Raw genomic sequence first — 17,086 nt, 5'->3', positions numbered from 1 at the left:
GGTGACAATGCTCTGTCTGGCTCACAAATGTTCTCCTGCGTTGTCACCCTGTCTCAAGGCCACCCAATAGGGACTACAAGTAGCTAATACCATAGGCATGGTCCAATGTTATGCTGCCATTGCTGGAGTAACTCGCCTAAGAACACCCACTCCTGCAGGCCAACATCCACCCACCAAGGCATTCTGATATTTGCATAACTCCTCCCAACAGCCAGCCCACTTTAACAAGGTGACAACTCTCTGTCCTCATTTTACAAATGTCCTCCTGCGTTGTCACCCTGTCTCAAGGCCTCCCGATAGGGATTACAAGTAGCTAATAGCATAGGCATGGTCCAATGTTATGCTGCCATCGCTGGAGTAACTCAACTAAGAACACCCACTCCTCCGGGCCAACATCCACCCACCAAGGCATTTTGATAGTTGCATAACTCCTCCCAACAACCAGCCCACTGTAACAAGGTGACAACTCTCTGTCCTCATCTTACAAATATCCTCCTGCGTTGTCACCCTGTCTCAAGGTCACCCGATAGGGACTACAAGTAGCTAATAACATAGGCATGGTCCAATGTCATGCTGCCATTGCTGGAGTAACTCGCCTAAGAACACCCATTCCTCCAGGCCAACATCCACCTATCAAGGCATTCTGATATTTGCATAACTCCTCCCAACAGCCAGCCCACTGTAACAAGATGACAACTCTCTGCCCTCATCTTACAAATGTCCTTCTGCGTTGTCACCCTGTCACAAAGCCTCCCGATAGGGACTACAAGTAGCTAATAACATAGGCATGGTCCAATATCATGCTGCCATTGCTGAAGTAACTCGCCTAAGAACACCCACTCCTCCAGACCGACATCCACCCGTTAAGGCATTCTGATATTTACATAACTCCTCCCAACAGCCAGCCCACTATAACAAGGTGACAACCAGGGGCGGACTGACAATTCATGGGGCCCCCAGGCAATAGGGGATCATGGGGCCCCTCTGTCCTTGCCCAAACTCCAAAAAGACTATGAAAAAGGTACCAGGGGCATCTCATGGGGCCCCCTACTGACCCCGGGTCCTCGGGCAGTGCCCGAGTTTCCAAATGGTCAGTCCGCCCCTGGTGACAACTCTCTGTCCTCATCCTACAAATGTTCTCCTGTGTTGTCACCCTGTCATACAGGCTCCCAATGGTAGCTAATAACATAGGCATGGTCCAATGTCATGCTGCCATTTTCCCTTTTCCTCTCCGCTTCTCTCCTCTCCTTCCTTTCCCTTCCTTTTCATTTTCACATTGCCCTCTTCTCATCTTTATACCTTTTCATCTTTCTTTTTCGCTTTCTCCTTCATTTTCTTTTCTTTTTCGTTTTCTTTTCTTCTATTCATTTTCCTTTCCCCTTCATTTCCTTTTTCTTTCCCTTTCGTTTTTTCTTTCCTTTACTCTCCTTTCCCTTCCATATCCTTTTTCTTTTCTTTCCTTTCCCTTTCCTTTCCTTTCCTTGCTTTCCCTTTTCCTTTTTCTTTTTTTTTTCCTTTTCTTTTCCTTTCCTTTTCCCTTTTCCTCTCCTCCCTTTCCCTTCCTTTTCGTTTTCACATTGCCCTCTTCTCATCTTTATACCTTTTCATCTTTCTCTTTCACTTTCTCTTTCGTTTTCTTTTCTTTTTCATGTTCTTTTTCGTTTTCTTTTCTTCATTTTCCTTTCCCTTTCGTTTCCTTTTTCCTTTCTTTCCTTTCCTCTCTTTTCCCTTCCATATCCCTTTCCTCTCTTTTCCCTTTCATATCCCTTTCCTTTTCCTTTCCTTTCTTTTTTCCTTTTTCTTTTCCTTCCCTTCCTCTTTCCTTTTTCTTTACCTTCCTCTCCATTTCCTTTTTATTTTCCTCTCCTCTCCTTCCCTTTTATTTGTTTTTCCTTTCCACATCTTTTATTTTCAATCCCCCTTACTTGATTTTTTTCTTTCATTTATTTTGAATCTGACAGTTACTCAATTCCTGTCCTATGGTGGCAACGCTCAGTGACTGCACTGTATCTATGAAGAAAGTTGTCACCCTAGGCAGTTCTCCTGATTTGGACTACAAACACCTTGCACCTTGCACCTTGCACCTTTTCATCTTTATCACATAGGGAGTTGGTGTTCTTTTAGCCTATAGAAGATAACTAGGAACAGTACTGTTTGTGATTTCAGTGCAGTGCATAGGAAGTGGCAAGAATGCTGTCTTTTCTGTCAGGATCAACAGATATATTTCAGTACTTGCAGAAAATGTTCTTAAAAAAAAGAACTAATGCAGCCACCACCTCTATGGACTGGTAAGGTGCAATATATTACATTTTTGTTATTGGGTTTAAATATTTATTTATTTATTTCAGGTACTTATATAGCGCCGTCAATTTACGCAGCACTTTGCGTATATATTGTACATTCACATCAGTCCCTAACCCTCAAGGGGCGTACAATCTAAGGCCCCTAACCCTCAAGGGGCGTACAATCTACGGTCCCTAACCCTCAAGGGGCGTACAATCTAAGGCCCCTAACCCTCAAGGGGTGTACAATCTAAGGTCCCTAACCCTCAAGGGGCGTACAATCTAAGGTCCCTAACCCTCAAGGGGCGTACAATCTAAGGTCCCTAACCCTCCAGGGGCGTACAATCTAAGGCCCCTAACCCTCAAGGGGCGTACGATCTAAGGTCCCTAACCCTCAAGGGGCGTACGATCTAAGGTCCCTAACCCTCAAGGGGCGTACAATCTAAGGTCCCTAACCCTCCAGGGGCGTACAATCTAAGGTCCCTAACCCTCCAGGGGCGTACAATCTGAGGTCCCTAACCCTCAAGGGGCGTACAATCTGAGGTTCCTAACCCTCAAGGGGCGTACAATCTGAGGTTCCTAACCCTCAAGGGGCGTACGATCTAAGGTCCCTAACCCTCAAGGGGCGTACGATCTAAGGTCCCTAACCCTCAAGGGGTGTACAATCTAAGGTCCCTCACTCACAGTCATACATACACATATTAGGGCCAATTTAGACAGGAGCCAATTAAACTCCCAGCATGTCTTTGGAGTGTGGGAGGAAACCGGAGTAATATCCAATATAACTCCAGCCTTCCATTTGTAGAGTTTCTCATACATGCCCAGACATAGTACATGACATATTAGCAGCTCGGTAAATCTTGCATTAGTCCTATTAGTGGGTCATGTTGGAGAATCTACATTAGAATCCGAGTCATCTTTATTTTTGATGGGACTCCTAGTGGTGGCCTTTGGCACTGCACACAGACCGGTCTCCCTTGTCCTGATCACTCGGAATCACTGCAGGGACTTTCCGATGGCTTTTACAGACGGGGCTGGAAATTCTCTCGCTCTGCACATGCTGCTGCTGTTGGATCTGGTGGGTGGCTGAATCATCCCAATGGTATTCAAAGGGAACCAGCTGCTGAGAATATTAAAATGCAAGCGTGTATTCCTCTGGAGAGACAGGAGCATCTGCAAACTTTTCCTATCTTGATAGTACAGATAATCCCAGAGAGAGGTTTGTGCGCCAGATTTAACTCCCCGCTTATCTGGTTGTGTTTGTTTCCTGCTCGGGGAGCTCCCGAAATCAATCCCTCAATGTAAAGCTGCAGTACTGGCTGAGCTATAATATAATTATTATCACCAGAGCCTGTGATCAGCACGTGGAGCCACGCTTAGGAGGACAGGTGTATTGTCTGCAAGTGGTGTCAGTTCACCCTCCGGCCACTAGATGTCGCCTACTATTCCACTCCCCACAGGTTAAGCACGGGTGTCAAACTGGCGGCCCTCCAGCTGCTGCCAAACTACAAGTCCCATAAGGCATTGCAAGACTGACAGTTACAAGCATGACTCCCAAAGGCAGAGGCATGATGGGACTTGTAGTTTTGCAACAGCTGGAGGGCCACCAGTTTGACACCCCTGGGTTATGGGGTTAGTCTGCCACCTGTGCGTAATGGGGTTGGTCTGCCATCTGCAGGATATGAGGTTGGTCTGCCATCTGCAGGTTTTTTGGTTAGTCTGCCCTCTGCAGGTTATGGGGTTAGTCTGCCATCTGTACGTAATGGGGTTAGTCTGCCATCTACAGGTTATGGGGTTAGTCTGCCATCTACAGGTTATGGGGTTAGTCTGCCATCTACAGGTTATGGGGTTGGTCTGCCATCTACAGGTTATGGGGTTAGTCTGCCATCTACAGGTTATGGGGTTGGTCTGCCATCTACAGGTTATGGGGTTGGTCTGCCATCTACAGGTTATGGGGTTGGTCTGCCATCTACAGGTTATGGGGTTGGTCTGCCATCTACAGGTTATGGGGTTAGTCTGCCATCTACAGGTTATGGGGTTAGTCTGCCCTCTGCAGGTTATGGGGTTAGTCTGCCATCTGTACGTAATGGGGTTAGTCTGCCATCTACAGGTTATGGGGTTAGTCTGCCATCTACAGGTTATAGGGTTAGTCTGCCATCTACAGGTTATGGGGTTGGTCTGCCATCTACAGGTTATGGGGTTAGTCTGCCATCTACAGGTTATGGGGTTAGTCTGCCATCTACAGGTTATAGGGTTAGTCTGCCATCTACAGGTTATGGGGTTAGTCTGCCATCTACAGGTTATGGGGTTAGTCTGCCATCTACAGGTTATGGGGTTAGTCTGCCATCTACAGGTTATGGGGTTAGTCTGCCATCTACAGGTTATGGGGTTAGTCGTCTGCCATCTCAAGCTCAACCTCTCCAAAACCGAGCTCCTCATCTTTCCCCCTGCCAACACCCCCCCCCCATCCTATCCATCATCGCCAACAACTCCACTATCACTCCCGCCCCGCAAGCCAAAGTCCTTGGCGTCATTCTTGACGCGAACCTCTCCCTCCAACCGCATGTCAAATCACTCACAAACACATGCAGGCTCCATCTTCGCAACATTGCCAAGATACGCTCCTTCCTCACCCCAGACACCACCAAACTTCTAGTACACTCCCTCATCATCTCACGCCTTGACTACTGCAACTCCCTCCTCACTGGCCTACCCAAGTGCAGGCTCTCCCTGCTCCAGACCATCCTGAACTCAGCTGCCAGACTCATCCACCTCACCACCCGCTCCACCTCTGCCACCCCCCTCTGCCTCTCCCTCCACTGGCTCCCGATTGCCCAACGCATCAAATTTAAACTCCTAACCCTGATCTACAAAGCCGTTCACAACACTGCCCCTGACTACCTCACCAACCTGATCACCAAGTACCACCCTACCCGTACCCTTCGCTCCTCACAGGACCTCCTTCTATCCTGCTCCCTGGTCTCCTCCTCCCATGCACGACTGCAGGACTTCTCCAGGTCCTCCCCCATCCTCTGGAACTCGCTGCCCCAATCCATCAGACTGTCGCCTTCCCTATTCACATTCAGGCGCTCCCTCAAAACCCATCTCTTCAGGGAAGCCTACCCCACCCTCACCTAACGGCCATCCTCCCTCATTCCTCCCACCACTTCATCCCCCTCAGCCACTTCCTACTGTACCTTTACCCCCTCCCTCCTAGATTGTAAGCTCGTAAGAGTAGGGCCCTCTTACCCCTCGTACGTTGTTTGTTGTTGTTGTACTGTGCCATGTATTGTCCCCCCTATTGTACAGCGCTGAGCAAACCCTTTGGCGCTATATAAACTCGTAGTAATAATAATAATCTACAGGTTATGGAGTTGGTCTGCCATCTGCAGATTATGGGGTTAGTCTGCCATCTACAGGTTATGGGGTTGGTCTGTCATCTGCAAGTTATGGAGTTAGTCTGCCCTCTGCAGGTTATGGAGTTAGTCTGCCATTGGCAGGTTATGGGGTTGGTCTGCCCTCTGAAGGTTATGGGGTCAGTCTGCTATCGGCAAGTTATGGGGTTGGTCTGCCATCAGCATGTTCAGAGGTTAATCTGTCATCTGCAGGTTATGGGGTTGGTCTGCCATCTACAGGTTATGGGGTTAGTCTGCCCTCTTCATGTTGTGGGGTTGGTCTACCATCTACAGGTTATGGGGTTGGTCTACCATCTACAGGCTATGGGGTTGGTCTGCCATTGGCAGATTATGAGGTTGGTTTGCCTTCAGCAGGTTATGAGGTTGGTTTGCCATCAGCAGGTTATGGGGTTAGTGTGCCATCAGCAGATTATGCAGATTATTATTGCCCGAGGGCCCGGGGTCAGTAGGGGGCCCCATGAGATGCCCCTAGTACCTTTTTCACAGGCTTTTTTAAGTTTGGGCAAGGACACAGGGGCCCCATGATCCCCATGAGTTGTCAGTCTGCCCCTGCATAGCACCCTGCCTCAGTACTCCTCGGCAGAGCCCTCAGTCCTGATGTAAGCTGTGGGCAGGCCTTTGGGGGGAATTATGCAAGTATCAAAATGCCTTGATGGGAGGATGTCAATTTGGAGGAGTGGCCGTTCCCAAGCAGGCTGTATTTGCATCTAGGTAAGGCCCACATGTGATCTTCTATGATTGAAAGAACTGAAATCCAATGAAAAAAAGGGGTGGAGCCAAAGACAGTCAGGCTGGGGGAGGAAAATGCAAAATGACGCTGGACGTCCTCCAGCCAGGAAATGAGGTGGAGCTCTATCTGACTTGCTGCAGCTTCTAATGCGCGAGAAGCTGCAGCTTTCATTAAAATAATATCTGGCGACCTTGTTCCTTGGCTGCATCCTTGTTCAGGAGCTTCCTGGTATGGAGTGACAACAGTTTATTATTATTATTTATTATTATTATACAGTATTTATAAAGTGCCAACAGTTTGCTCATTGCTGTACATTGCAATGGGAGACAATACATGAGACAGTACAATGACAATACAATGCGATACATGAGGGGATTGAGGGCCCTGCTCTTTGGAGCTTACAATCTAGGAGGGAGGGGATGGTGGTACAGGAGGAAAAGCTGTGGGGGATGGAGTGGTAGGAGGAGTGGAGGAGATCGGCAATTAGCAGGGGGTGGGGTAGGCTTCCCTGAAGAGATGGGTTTTCAGGGTGCGCCTAAAGGTGAGGAGGGTAGGTGACAGTCTGATGGATTGGGGTAGGGAGTTCCAGAGGATGGGGGAAGCCCTGGAGAAGTCCTGGAGATGGGCACGGGAGGAGGAGACCAGGGAACTAGAGAGTAGGAGGTCTTGTGATGAGCGGAGAGTACGTTTTGGGTGGTATTTGGATATCAGGATATCAGTAGTTCGGGGCAGTATGGTGGACGGCTTTGTACATCAGTGTTAGCATTTTGAATTTGATCCATTGGGCAATCGGAAGCCAGTGGAGGGATTGGCAGAGAGGGTGGAGGTCAGTGGAGGGATTGGCAGAGAGGAGTGGCGGGTACGGAGCGGTTGGAAAGGTGAATGAGTCTGGCCGCAGTATTCAGGATAGACTGAAGCGGGGATAGCCTGCGGTGAGGTAGGCCAGTGAGGAGGGAGTTATAGTAGACAAGTCGTGATATGATGAGGGAGTGAATGAGTTGCTTAGTGGTTTCCGGGGTTAGGAACGGTCGTATTTTGGAGATGTTGCGGAGGTGGAGTCTACATGAGTTTGTCAGTGATTGGATCTGGGGCTGGAAGGACAGATTGGAGTCTAGGATGACACCAAGTACTCTGGCTTGCGGGGTGGGACTGATGGTGGCATTGTTGGTCGTGATGGAGAATATCATTTGTCTCCTGTGTTGTCACCCGTCACACGCACCTCTGGAGGAGACTACAAGCAGACACACATTGCACCGGCCCGGCCCAGTATTGGCAGAAAGCGGTCCGGAGCAATGACGTGCAGCCAACGCGGGAGCGATTGCACGTCTACAGAGGCTGGAGGGGATCGGCGGCACTGAGATGGGGAAAAGGAAAAAAAAGAGAAAAAAATGAGAATTGTTTTTGATACACGCAGTGCTCTAGCAAAGAGAACAGGTGAATATTCCTTCATTTATATCCGTGTTTAATTACAGTATACCTCCTAGAGAAGACACAGAGATATGACGAGGAAGTCATCTCCGGACACATCACATAGACAGAGAATCTTCTCTCATTTCACTGCAAAGATCCATCTCAGACGTTCCACTTGGACATATTTAAATCAGTTAATTAAACCCTTTCAGGGGATGTGAATTAGAGAGATGTTTAATGTGAGGTTTAGAATATATCAAAATTATAGGCTTCCCGCATGATAGACAGATCTCACCTGAATTCCACTGCCCGCTAATTACATCCATTCTGTGTGCAAGGTATACACAGCCACACGGTATAATGTGTACACAGATCATGGAGGAAACATTCATTGATTAGAACTCCAACATATACCGCAGTGCTGCACAGAGCCAGTCACATCAGTCTCTTCACCAGAGGAGCTTACACTCTAATATCCCCTCCCCCCACAGTCACATCAGTCTCTTCACCAGAGGAGCTTACACTCTAATGTCCCCTTCCCTACAGTCACATCAGTCTCTGTACCAGAGGAGCTTACACTCTGCACCAGAGAGGTTGTGCTGCAGGTGCTCTCCCTCTCCAGGCACTAGGGGGCCAGGCCTGCTCGCCTGGCCCCAGAAACATGGCCTCTTCTGGGCTAGGCTCAGACCATGCTCCCCCTGAGGGACCCAGCTTGCCTTCCCATACTTTACCAGCACCTGAAGACCTTGGCTGTGGCCCTAAAAGTGGGGAATCCCTCCCTGTCTTTAGAGAGCGGGTTGCTGATTATCTGGTGAGAATCGCAAAGGAGGAGGAAAAGTTGGTGAGTCTGAAAACTGACTACAAGAAAAAGAAAGTTCTCCATGACAAGTCATGGAGCAGCAAGAGGCAGAGCATGAAGCCGGAGATGAAGGGTTTGGAGGTCGCCATTAAGAAGCAGCAGAATCTGGTAAAGACGCTGAAGGAGAAGAGCGGAGCTTTTAGAGAAAAGTTCCGGAATGAGGAAAGGTTCAGGAAGATGAAAGGAGACTCCGGTAAGGATCCAGCATCGGCGGTGGCAGTACGGGTGGAGAGTGAGGAGGGGGTCCTGGATGCTGCCCCTGCTATCCCATCCACCTCAGGATCTGCTTCCCTGGAGGAAATGTCAGCCTCTGCCCCCCTCCCTCCACAGCAAGCTGGAGGAACAGCACAGGAGGTAGAGGAATATGGTGGAGGGCTGCTAAAGTACATTGAGGAATTGGAGTCTTCCCTAATTGGAAGAACTTTCCGTTTTTCTGAGGATGAAGATGACGGTGAGGACTCTGTACCTGGTCCTGTAAAGGAGAAAAAAACAGAAAAGCCGCGCTTTATTAAAAGTGCCAGTTTGGACTCCAGTGTGGACAGCCATGTGCACTGCAGTGTTTTGGAGGGAAATCCTCCTGTGTGTGCACAGAGCTCTGCAGGGAAGATGGCTGCTGTGCCTGCAGGACTGCACTCTGCTGGGACTGAGGACTCTGATACCAGGAACCCTGTGACTGTGGACTCTGCTGGGGGAAAGGTAAAGGGGGGATCTGAGACTATTGCTGGACAACCTCTGCTGATGGCTGCAAATGCAGCAGAAAATAGTGGGAGGGAAATTGTCAGCAGCACTCTGAAAGGGGTTGCTGAAACCCAGGGGAGAGTGACCAGGAGTGGAAGGCTTTTGCCTAAGAGGAGTATGTTGGGGGAGGGGGAGACAGGAGCATCTGGTGTGAGTGGGTCTGCTGGGAGCAGTAGTGCCACGAGTGAAAGGAAACATATGGATGATAAGAGTGCTTGCAATGCTGGAAAGGGGAATGCCTGTGTGTTGGTGGATGGAGGGACTGCTGCTGCCTCTGATGGTGGTCTGCAGAGCGGGGGCTCTGAGGTTCCTGCAACCAATGGGCGGGGTGCAGCTTTAAGGTCCACTACATCTAATGCTGCAAATAAGACCTATGCTGGGGCTCTGGCTGGGAGGAGGGGGTCACATCATGTTGTCAGCTCTGGGGGGAGGTCTGCTGCAGGTCTGCCATCTGCACCCCTGTCCTTCAGGAGGAGGAATTTGGTGCAGCTCAGATGGGAAGGTGGGGGTGCTCCCCCGGTCAGGATGTCGGTGGTGGACAGGATTTTGGAGATGGGGTTTAGGGCGGATGACATCTTCGCCTTGATCAGCCCTGTAGGATCCTATGAATATGATCTGTCCTTTGTGCGCCCCGAGTCTCTGGATATATTCTGGGAGAAGTATGAACACATGTATAAGGGTCTGCCGGAGTGGAAGGGACTCGTCCCAAAGGTTGTCTCACGCCAACCTCTAGTGAAGACGGTCACCATTCTAGTACGGAATGAGTCCATTCCTTCGGCTGACTTGGCTGTCTGGCTGAGGAGATTTGGGGAGCTACTTGCACCCCTGAAGAAGATTGTGGATGAGAGAGGGATATGGACTGGTGGGTGGTCGGTGCAGATGAGGTTGTATGTGTGTGGGAATGTGGTCCAGCATCTGCCCTCCTCAGCCTTCATTGGGAAGGACAGGATTGTGGTGTTCTACCCTGGACAGCCCAAGCTCTGCAATAAGTGCGGTTCTCGGGGTCACTTCGCCTCCTCATGCCCAGAGATGAAGTGCTCCCTATGTCAGGATCTGGGGCACCTGGCTAAGGATTGTAATATCATCAGGTGCAATCTGTGTGATAAGGTTGGCCATTCGTACAACCGGTGCCCTGAGGCCATGCACAACCAGTCAGCTTTGGTGGAAGAGTTTTTTCGTCTGGACATGGAGGAGGCAGAGGAGAGGGAGGCTGTGCCAGGGGTCCCCAATGTCTCTGTCCCTGTGGTCCCAGTGTCTGATGGTCCCTCTAATGTGTCATCTCCGTGTGTTGTGCCCCCTGAGTCAGTGTCCGTGGATGTTGTGTCTGATCCTCCTGTGTCAGTTTCCCCAGAGGTAGTGGGGGCTGTGGAGGGAACTGGACCAATGTGTATGGTTGCACCGACCCCCCCTCCCCGGCGTCGGAGGGTCAGAGCGCGTGAGGCGCTGGGGGGTGGAGTGAATGATGGTGGGGGTGTTGGGGTGAAGGTTGGGGGGTCTGCTGTGGTGAGTGGAGAGAGTGGGGTGGATGATGTTGTTGGTGATGGTGGAAGGGAAGGGGAGGGGGCTTTGCGGGCCGGTTTATCAAATGATGATATGGAGTGGTTGGAGGCAAAAAGGAAGTCTGGGAAGAAGAAGCGGAAGAAGGATGTGCCTGTACCTGACCCTGGGAGGTTGGAGGTGTCAAACACATTTGAAGTGTTATCTGAGGTGGAGGATGAGGGATCTTCAGGGGATGAGTCTCTGGTTTCCATGGAGGAGGAAACACAGAGGACTATGAAGCGTGTAGGGTCTCCAAGTAGGGAGGGGGGTAAGCAGGCTAAGAAACGGGTACCTCGATCATCCTGATGGCGGTTCCCACTCCTTTGAAGGTGGCGACCATTAATGTCGCCAGCATAAAATCAGTAAGCGCTCGTAACATGGCCTTATTTTTGCTCAGCAGGTTTGATGCTGACATTTTCTTTTTGCAAGAGACCAGGTTGTCCAGTTTGGGGGATGTTCATATGGCGAAGAAGGAGTGGAGGCGCGGCCCCTCCTTCTGGTCTCTTGCGGCCGAGCCTTACACTGGAGTTGCGGTACTTTTTTCCGGCATGATAACCTGTCGGCGGATTATTGAGGTAGAAATGGGGAGATGCATGGTCTTAGACGTCTCCATGGGGGGGCAGGACCTGCGCCTGATTAACATCTATGGGCCCCAGACAAAATGGGACAGGAAATGCCTCTTCATGAAGATCAAGCCTTTCCTTTTTACAGCCCAGCAAGTTGTCTTCGGTGGTGACTTTAACACCGTCACTAGGACTAAGGACAGGAGAGGGACCGGAGTCAGGCTGGACTGTGACGGGTTTTTTTTAAACAAAATAGCTAGAGAGGCAGGTCTGGTTGATGTGCACATTCATTGCTGCCCAGACGACACGGGATTCACTTTTCAGCGAGGTTCCAGTCAGAGTAGAATAGATAGGTTTTTTTTAAAGGGGAACTCCGCCTTCTCGGCACCAGTGTGTCAGGCGGTGGAGTTTTCCGATCACTGTATTCTGTCTGTGACTCTGAGTGGCCCCGATACACCACCTGAGGGGAGGGGTACCTGGAAGCTGAATTCGGCACTCCTGGACGATGAGAAGGTGAGTCAATCCTTTGAGGATTTTTTTCAGGCACAGGTATCAATCATGGACGTTTGCAGCAGTAAGTCCGAGTGGTGGGAGCTTACAAAACGAAGGATCGTTGGGTTTTTCAAGGCCATAGGAAGGAATAAACAGCTTGATAAGTATGTCACCTACCAGCGTCTGCGGAGGAAGCTCGATCGGCTTGTCTCGAATAATGGAGATCCAGAAGCGATCTCTGAGGTCAAACTCTTGCTCAGGCAGTGTCAATATGACAGGCATGCCTCTTTGGTTCTGGAAAGGGATTATGGGAAGTATCACTCGCCCGACCCTTACCAGAACTGCAAACAAGGTAGAGCAGTTAAATCAGTTGTAGGCCTGGTTGACAGTACGGGTTCCCTGACAAAGTCCAAGTCAGGGATCCTGGAAACCTCCAGGTCATATTATGCTGACCTCCTGGGTAGGAGGGACCTCGATCGGGCGAGCATGTCGGGTTTTCTGGACTCTACACCAGGACTGGGAAATGGCAGTTCTCTTGTGAGTTTGACAGAGGACATCACGGCAGATGAGGTGGTGAAAGCTATTGATCAGCTTGCCATGAAGAAGTCGCCTGGGCCAGACGGATTGACAGCCGAGTTTTATAAGCACTTTAAGGTGACTCTGGCCCCATATTTGGTGGAGGTGTTTAATGGCTGTCTGAGAGAGGGTTCGCTCTCTCCCTCCATGCGACAATCTGCAGTGATTCTTCTGTCAAAGGGTAAGGATTCCTCGAGAATTGAGAATTGGCGGCCCATTAGCCTTCTCAATGTTGATAGGAAGATATTGGCAAAAATTATTTTCTGGCGTTTATCGTCTGTTGCGGGCAATTTACTTTCTCGCCATCAGCACTGTTCGGTTCAGGGAAGAAGCACTTTTTCAGCGGTGTTAGCTGTCCGGGAGGCCCTGGAGCGGTGCAGGGCTGCAGGCTGGGGAAAGTTCCTGCTGGCATTGGATCAGGCCAAAGCTTTTGATCGAGTCAATCATGAGTACCTATGGCTGCTTCTTGGCAAGTATGGCCTGGAGGGGGGCTTTATCGATTGGCTAAAGACCTTATACAGAGGGGCTGAAAGCTTCATGCTTGTGAATGGTTGGATTGGACGACCCTTTGGGGTTGGCTCAGGTGTGCGTCAGGGGTGTCCTTTGAGTCCTCTGCTATATGCGTTTGTAATCGATCCCTTCATTCGGAGGTTAGAGAGCGGACCGTTGTGTGGAGTTCCTTTGGGCATTCCTGGGGAGCCCCCTCTGAGGGTCGTGGCCTATGCTGATGACGTGTCTGTTTTCATCTCCGGGACGCAGGAGGCAGAGGAGGTGGTCTCGGTGATGGAACAGTATGCTGAGGCATCTGGCTCAAAGATCAATCAGGATAATAGTGAGGTTTTCTGGATGGGAGAGGAAGGCGAAGGCTTTACCCTTCCGGACGCCTTCCCAGAGCCCCAGCAGGAAATTAAAGTATTAGGCATCAGATTTGGTCCCGGTGATTACGGCCTTGCAAATTGGGTAAGCAGGCTACAAGATGCCGATGCCAAGGTGGCCAGCTGGAAGGATTGGAAACTCTCTTACAGGGAAAGGATTGACCTGATTAAAACTTACCTGATCCCGGTATTTCTGTATGTCAGCTTTGTCTGTGTTTTGCCAGTGTCTCTCTATGCGAGGATCTACAGTTGTTTCTTCCAGCTGTTATGGGGGCACAAACTGAACCTCATTAAGAGGTCTGTAACCTACCTTCCCAGGCGGATGGGTGGCCTAGGTATGGTCAACCCGGTGGTTTTCTTTTCTCTGATGTTTTTGAAACATAATTTTGGTAGCATGCTGGCAGAGGAACCGCCTGGGTGGGTTGGTATTTTTCAGTCCTGGTTTAGGCCTTTTCTACGGAGCTGGGAGAATGGTGGGCCAGTGAAAAGCCTGAGGGTCCAACATGGTAAGCTCCCGGCTTATGTTGCCCCGTGTCTGAAAATGCTTCGGCAATGGCGAGTGACGGCGGAGGAAATTAAATCTCTTCCTAGGAAGGCCCTGGAGAGGAGGGTTGTTGAATCTGCCTTTAGCGAGCCATTGGCCTTGAGGGATTGCCCAGGCCCGGTTATGAGGGAGGGTCTGCGTTTGATGAATCTGGAGAGAATCCCTTTAAAGTTTCGGGATTTGGCCTGGCTCTCGTTCCATGGCAGACTCTATGTGAAGGGCAACCTGAAGCATCGCTCTGCGGAGAACCGTGGTTGTCCAAGAGTGGAGTGCGGTGGGGTGGAGGAGACGATGGACCATTTCTTGCTTCAGTGCCCCTTCAATATAGAAGTCTACAAGCGGGTGGGTGGGGCTCTGGGATCCCTTTCCTTTCCCGCTTGAGTTACGCGGAGTGGTCTTACGGTGCCTTTCAGACTCACCGGGATTTTGATTTTGAGACACTTTTTCTAGTTAGCTTAGTAGTCCGTTACTACACGTGGAATGCACGGTGTCAGGTTTCCATTCGCAAAAAAGTCCTTCCTGTTGAGGTGGTGGTGAACAACATTCTGGGTGAGGTTGGGAAGATTCGGGGTCTTGAGAAGGACAGGTGGCGGCCGGGAGCCTGGACAAAGGCGTGGAGGAATGTCAGGTCCCCGTAGCTGCTGTCTGTCAGTCTCTGGGGGCGTGGCTTCTCTTTCTGTCCTTTCACGTCCCCTAGATTTTGTAACATCAGATTTTTGAAGAAAGGCTGCATGTATGGGATCGATGTGTGGGATGAATGTGTGGGATCAATGTATGGGGTGAATGTTTAATCGTTTCTTAGCCTGAGGGGGTGTTTAGGTGACGGTCAGGATTTGTTATTTTGCTGAAGTAAGCTGGTTTTGTTTAAAAATACATATTTTTATTCTGTATATATGTAAATATGATTTTTATGATGTTTTTTGTTTGCAAGATTTTAATAAACAAAAAATTTACACTCTAATGTCCCCTCCCCCACAGTCACATCAGTCTCTGTACCAGAGGAGCTTACACTCTAATGTTCCCCCACAGTCACATCAGTCTCTGTACCAGAGGAGCTTACACTCTAATGTCCCCTCCCCCACAGTCACATCAGTCTCTGTACCAGAGGAGCTTACACTCTAATGCCCCCCCCCCCACAGTCATATCAGTCTCTGTACCAGAGGAGCTTACACTCTAATGTTCCCCCCCCCACAGTCACATCAGTCTCTGTACCAGAGGAGCTTACACTCTAATGTTCCCCACAGTCACATCAGTCTCTGTACCAGAGGAGCTTACACTCTAATGCCCCCTCCCCCGCAATCACATCAGTCTCTGTACCAGAGGAGCTTACACTCTAATGTCCCCTCCCCCGCAATCACATCAGTCTCTGTACCAGAGGAGCTTACACTCTAATGTCCCCTCCCCCGCAATCACATCAGTCTCTGTACCAGAGGAGCTTACACTCTAATGTTCCCCCCACAGTCACACACTATTATTATACATTTATATACACTATACTGCCCCAAGTATTGGTCGGCCGGCCTTTCCACACACATGACCTTTAATGGCCCCCCAGTCTTAGTCCGTAGGGTTCAATATTGAGTTGGCCCCGCCCTTCCCACACACATGACCTTTAATGGCCCCCCAGTCTTAGTCCGTAGGGTTCAATATTGAGTTGGCCCCGCCCTTTGCAGCTATAACAGCTTCAGCTCTTCTGGGAAGGCCGTCCACAAGGTTTAGGAGGGTGTCTATGGGAAGGTTGGACCATTCTTCCAGAAGCACATTTGTCAGGTCAGGCACTGATGTCGGGGGAGGAGGCCTGGCTCACAGTCTCCCCTCTAATTCATCCCAAAGGTGTTCTATGGGGTTGAGGTCAGGAGTCTGTGCAGGACAGTCAAGTTCCTCCACCCCAAACTGGCTCCTCCATGTCTTTATGGACCTTGCTTTGTGCACTGGTGCGTAGTCATGTTGGAACAGGAAGGGGCCATCCCCAAACTCTTCCCACAAAGCTGGGAACATGAAATTGTCCAAAATGTCTTGGTATGCTGACGCCTTAAGAGTTCCCTTCACTGGAACTAGGGGGCCAAGCCCAACCCCTGAAAAACAACCCCACACCATAATCCCCCTCCACCAAACTTTATACTTGGCACAATGCAGTCAGGCAAGTACCGTTCTCCTGGCAACCGCCAAACCCAGACATGCCCATCGGATTACCAGACAGAAGCGTGATTCGTAACTCCAGAGAATACATCTCCATTGCTCTAGAGTCCAGTGGTGGCGTACTTTACACCATGGCATCCGACGCTTTGCATTGCACTTGGTGATGGAAGGCTTGGATGCAGCTGCTTGGCCATGGAAACCCATTCCATGAAGCTCTCTACGCACTGTTGTTGGGCTCATCTGAAGGCCACACCAAGTTTGGAAGTCTTTAGCTATTGACTCTGCAGACAGTTGGCGACTTCTGCACACTGTGCGCTTCAGCATGTGCTGACCACGCCGTGTCATGTGACGTGGCCTACCACTTGGTGGCTGAGTTGCTGTTGTTCCCAGTTGCTTCTACTTTGTTATAATCCCACTAACAGTTGAGCGTGGAATATTTAGTCGCCAGGAAATGTCACGGATGGACTTATTGCCCAGGTGACCACCTATCACGGGACCACGCTTGGAGTCACTGAGCTCCTGAGAGCGACCCATTCTTTCACCAATGTTTGTAGAAGCGGTCTGCATGCCTAGGGACTTGATTGTATACACCTGTGGCCAGGGGCGGACTGACCATTTGGAAAGGGCCCGGGGTCAGTAGGGCGCCCCATGAGATGCCCCTGGTACCTTTTTCATAGGCTTTTTGGAGTTTGGGCAAGGACACGGGCCCCATGATCCCCTATTGCCCGGGGGCCCCATGAGTTGTCAGTCCGCCCCTGCCTGTGGCCATGGAGGTGATTGGAACACCTGAATCCAATGATTGGGAGGGCAGGTCCAGTACTTTTGGCAATCTAGTGTATTTCTGGACCGGAAGAGAGATTTCGGAATGTCCTCCAGCCAGGAAACGAGACGGGGGTCTCTCTGACTTGCTGCAGCTTCTAATG

The 17,086-nt window shown here is 50.2% G+C and overlaps 1 long non-coding RNA gene across 1 annotated transcript in view; it reads left to right on the top strand.

Moving 5' to 3' along the window:
• LOC149468041 (uncharacterized) overlaps nucleotides 1-17,086 on the top strand; it is a 1,444,035-nt gene that overhangs the window by 1,343,777 nt on the left and 83,172 nt on the right. The gene's annotated exons all lie outside the window — the stretch shown is intronic.

The sequence above is a fragment of the Staurois parvus genome, unplaced genomic scaffold (genome assembly GCF_062004578.1).
Source record: "Staurois parvus isolate SC_StPar_1 unplaced genomic scaffold, SC_StPar_1.0 ptg000095l, whole genome shotgun sequence".
NCBI lineage: Eukaryota > Metazoa > Chordata > Amphibia > Anura > Ranidae > Staurois > Staurois parvus.
Note: the sequence above shows the minus strand (reverse complement) of the source record. Positions and strands in the feature narration are given on the sequence as shown.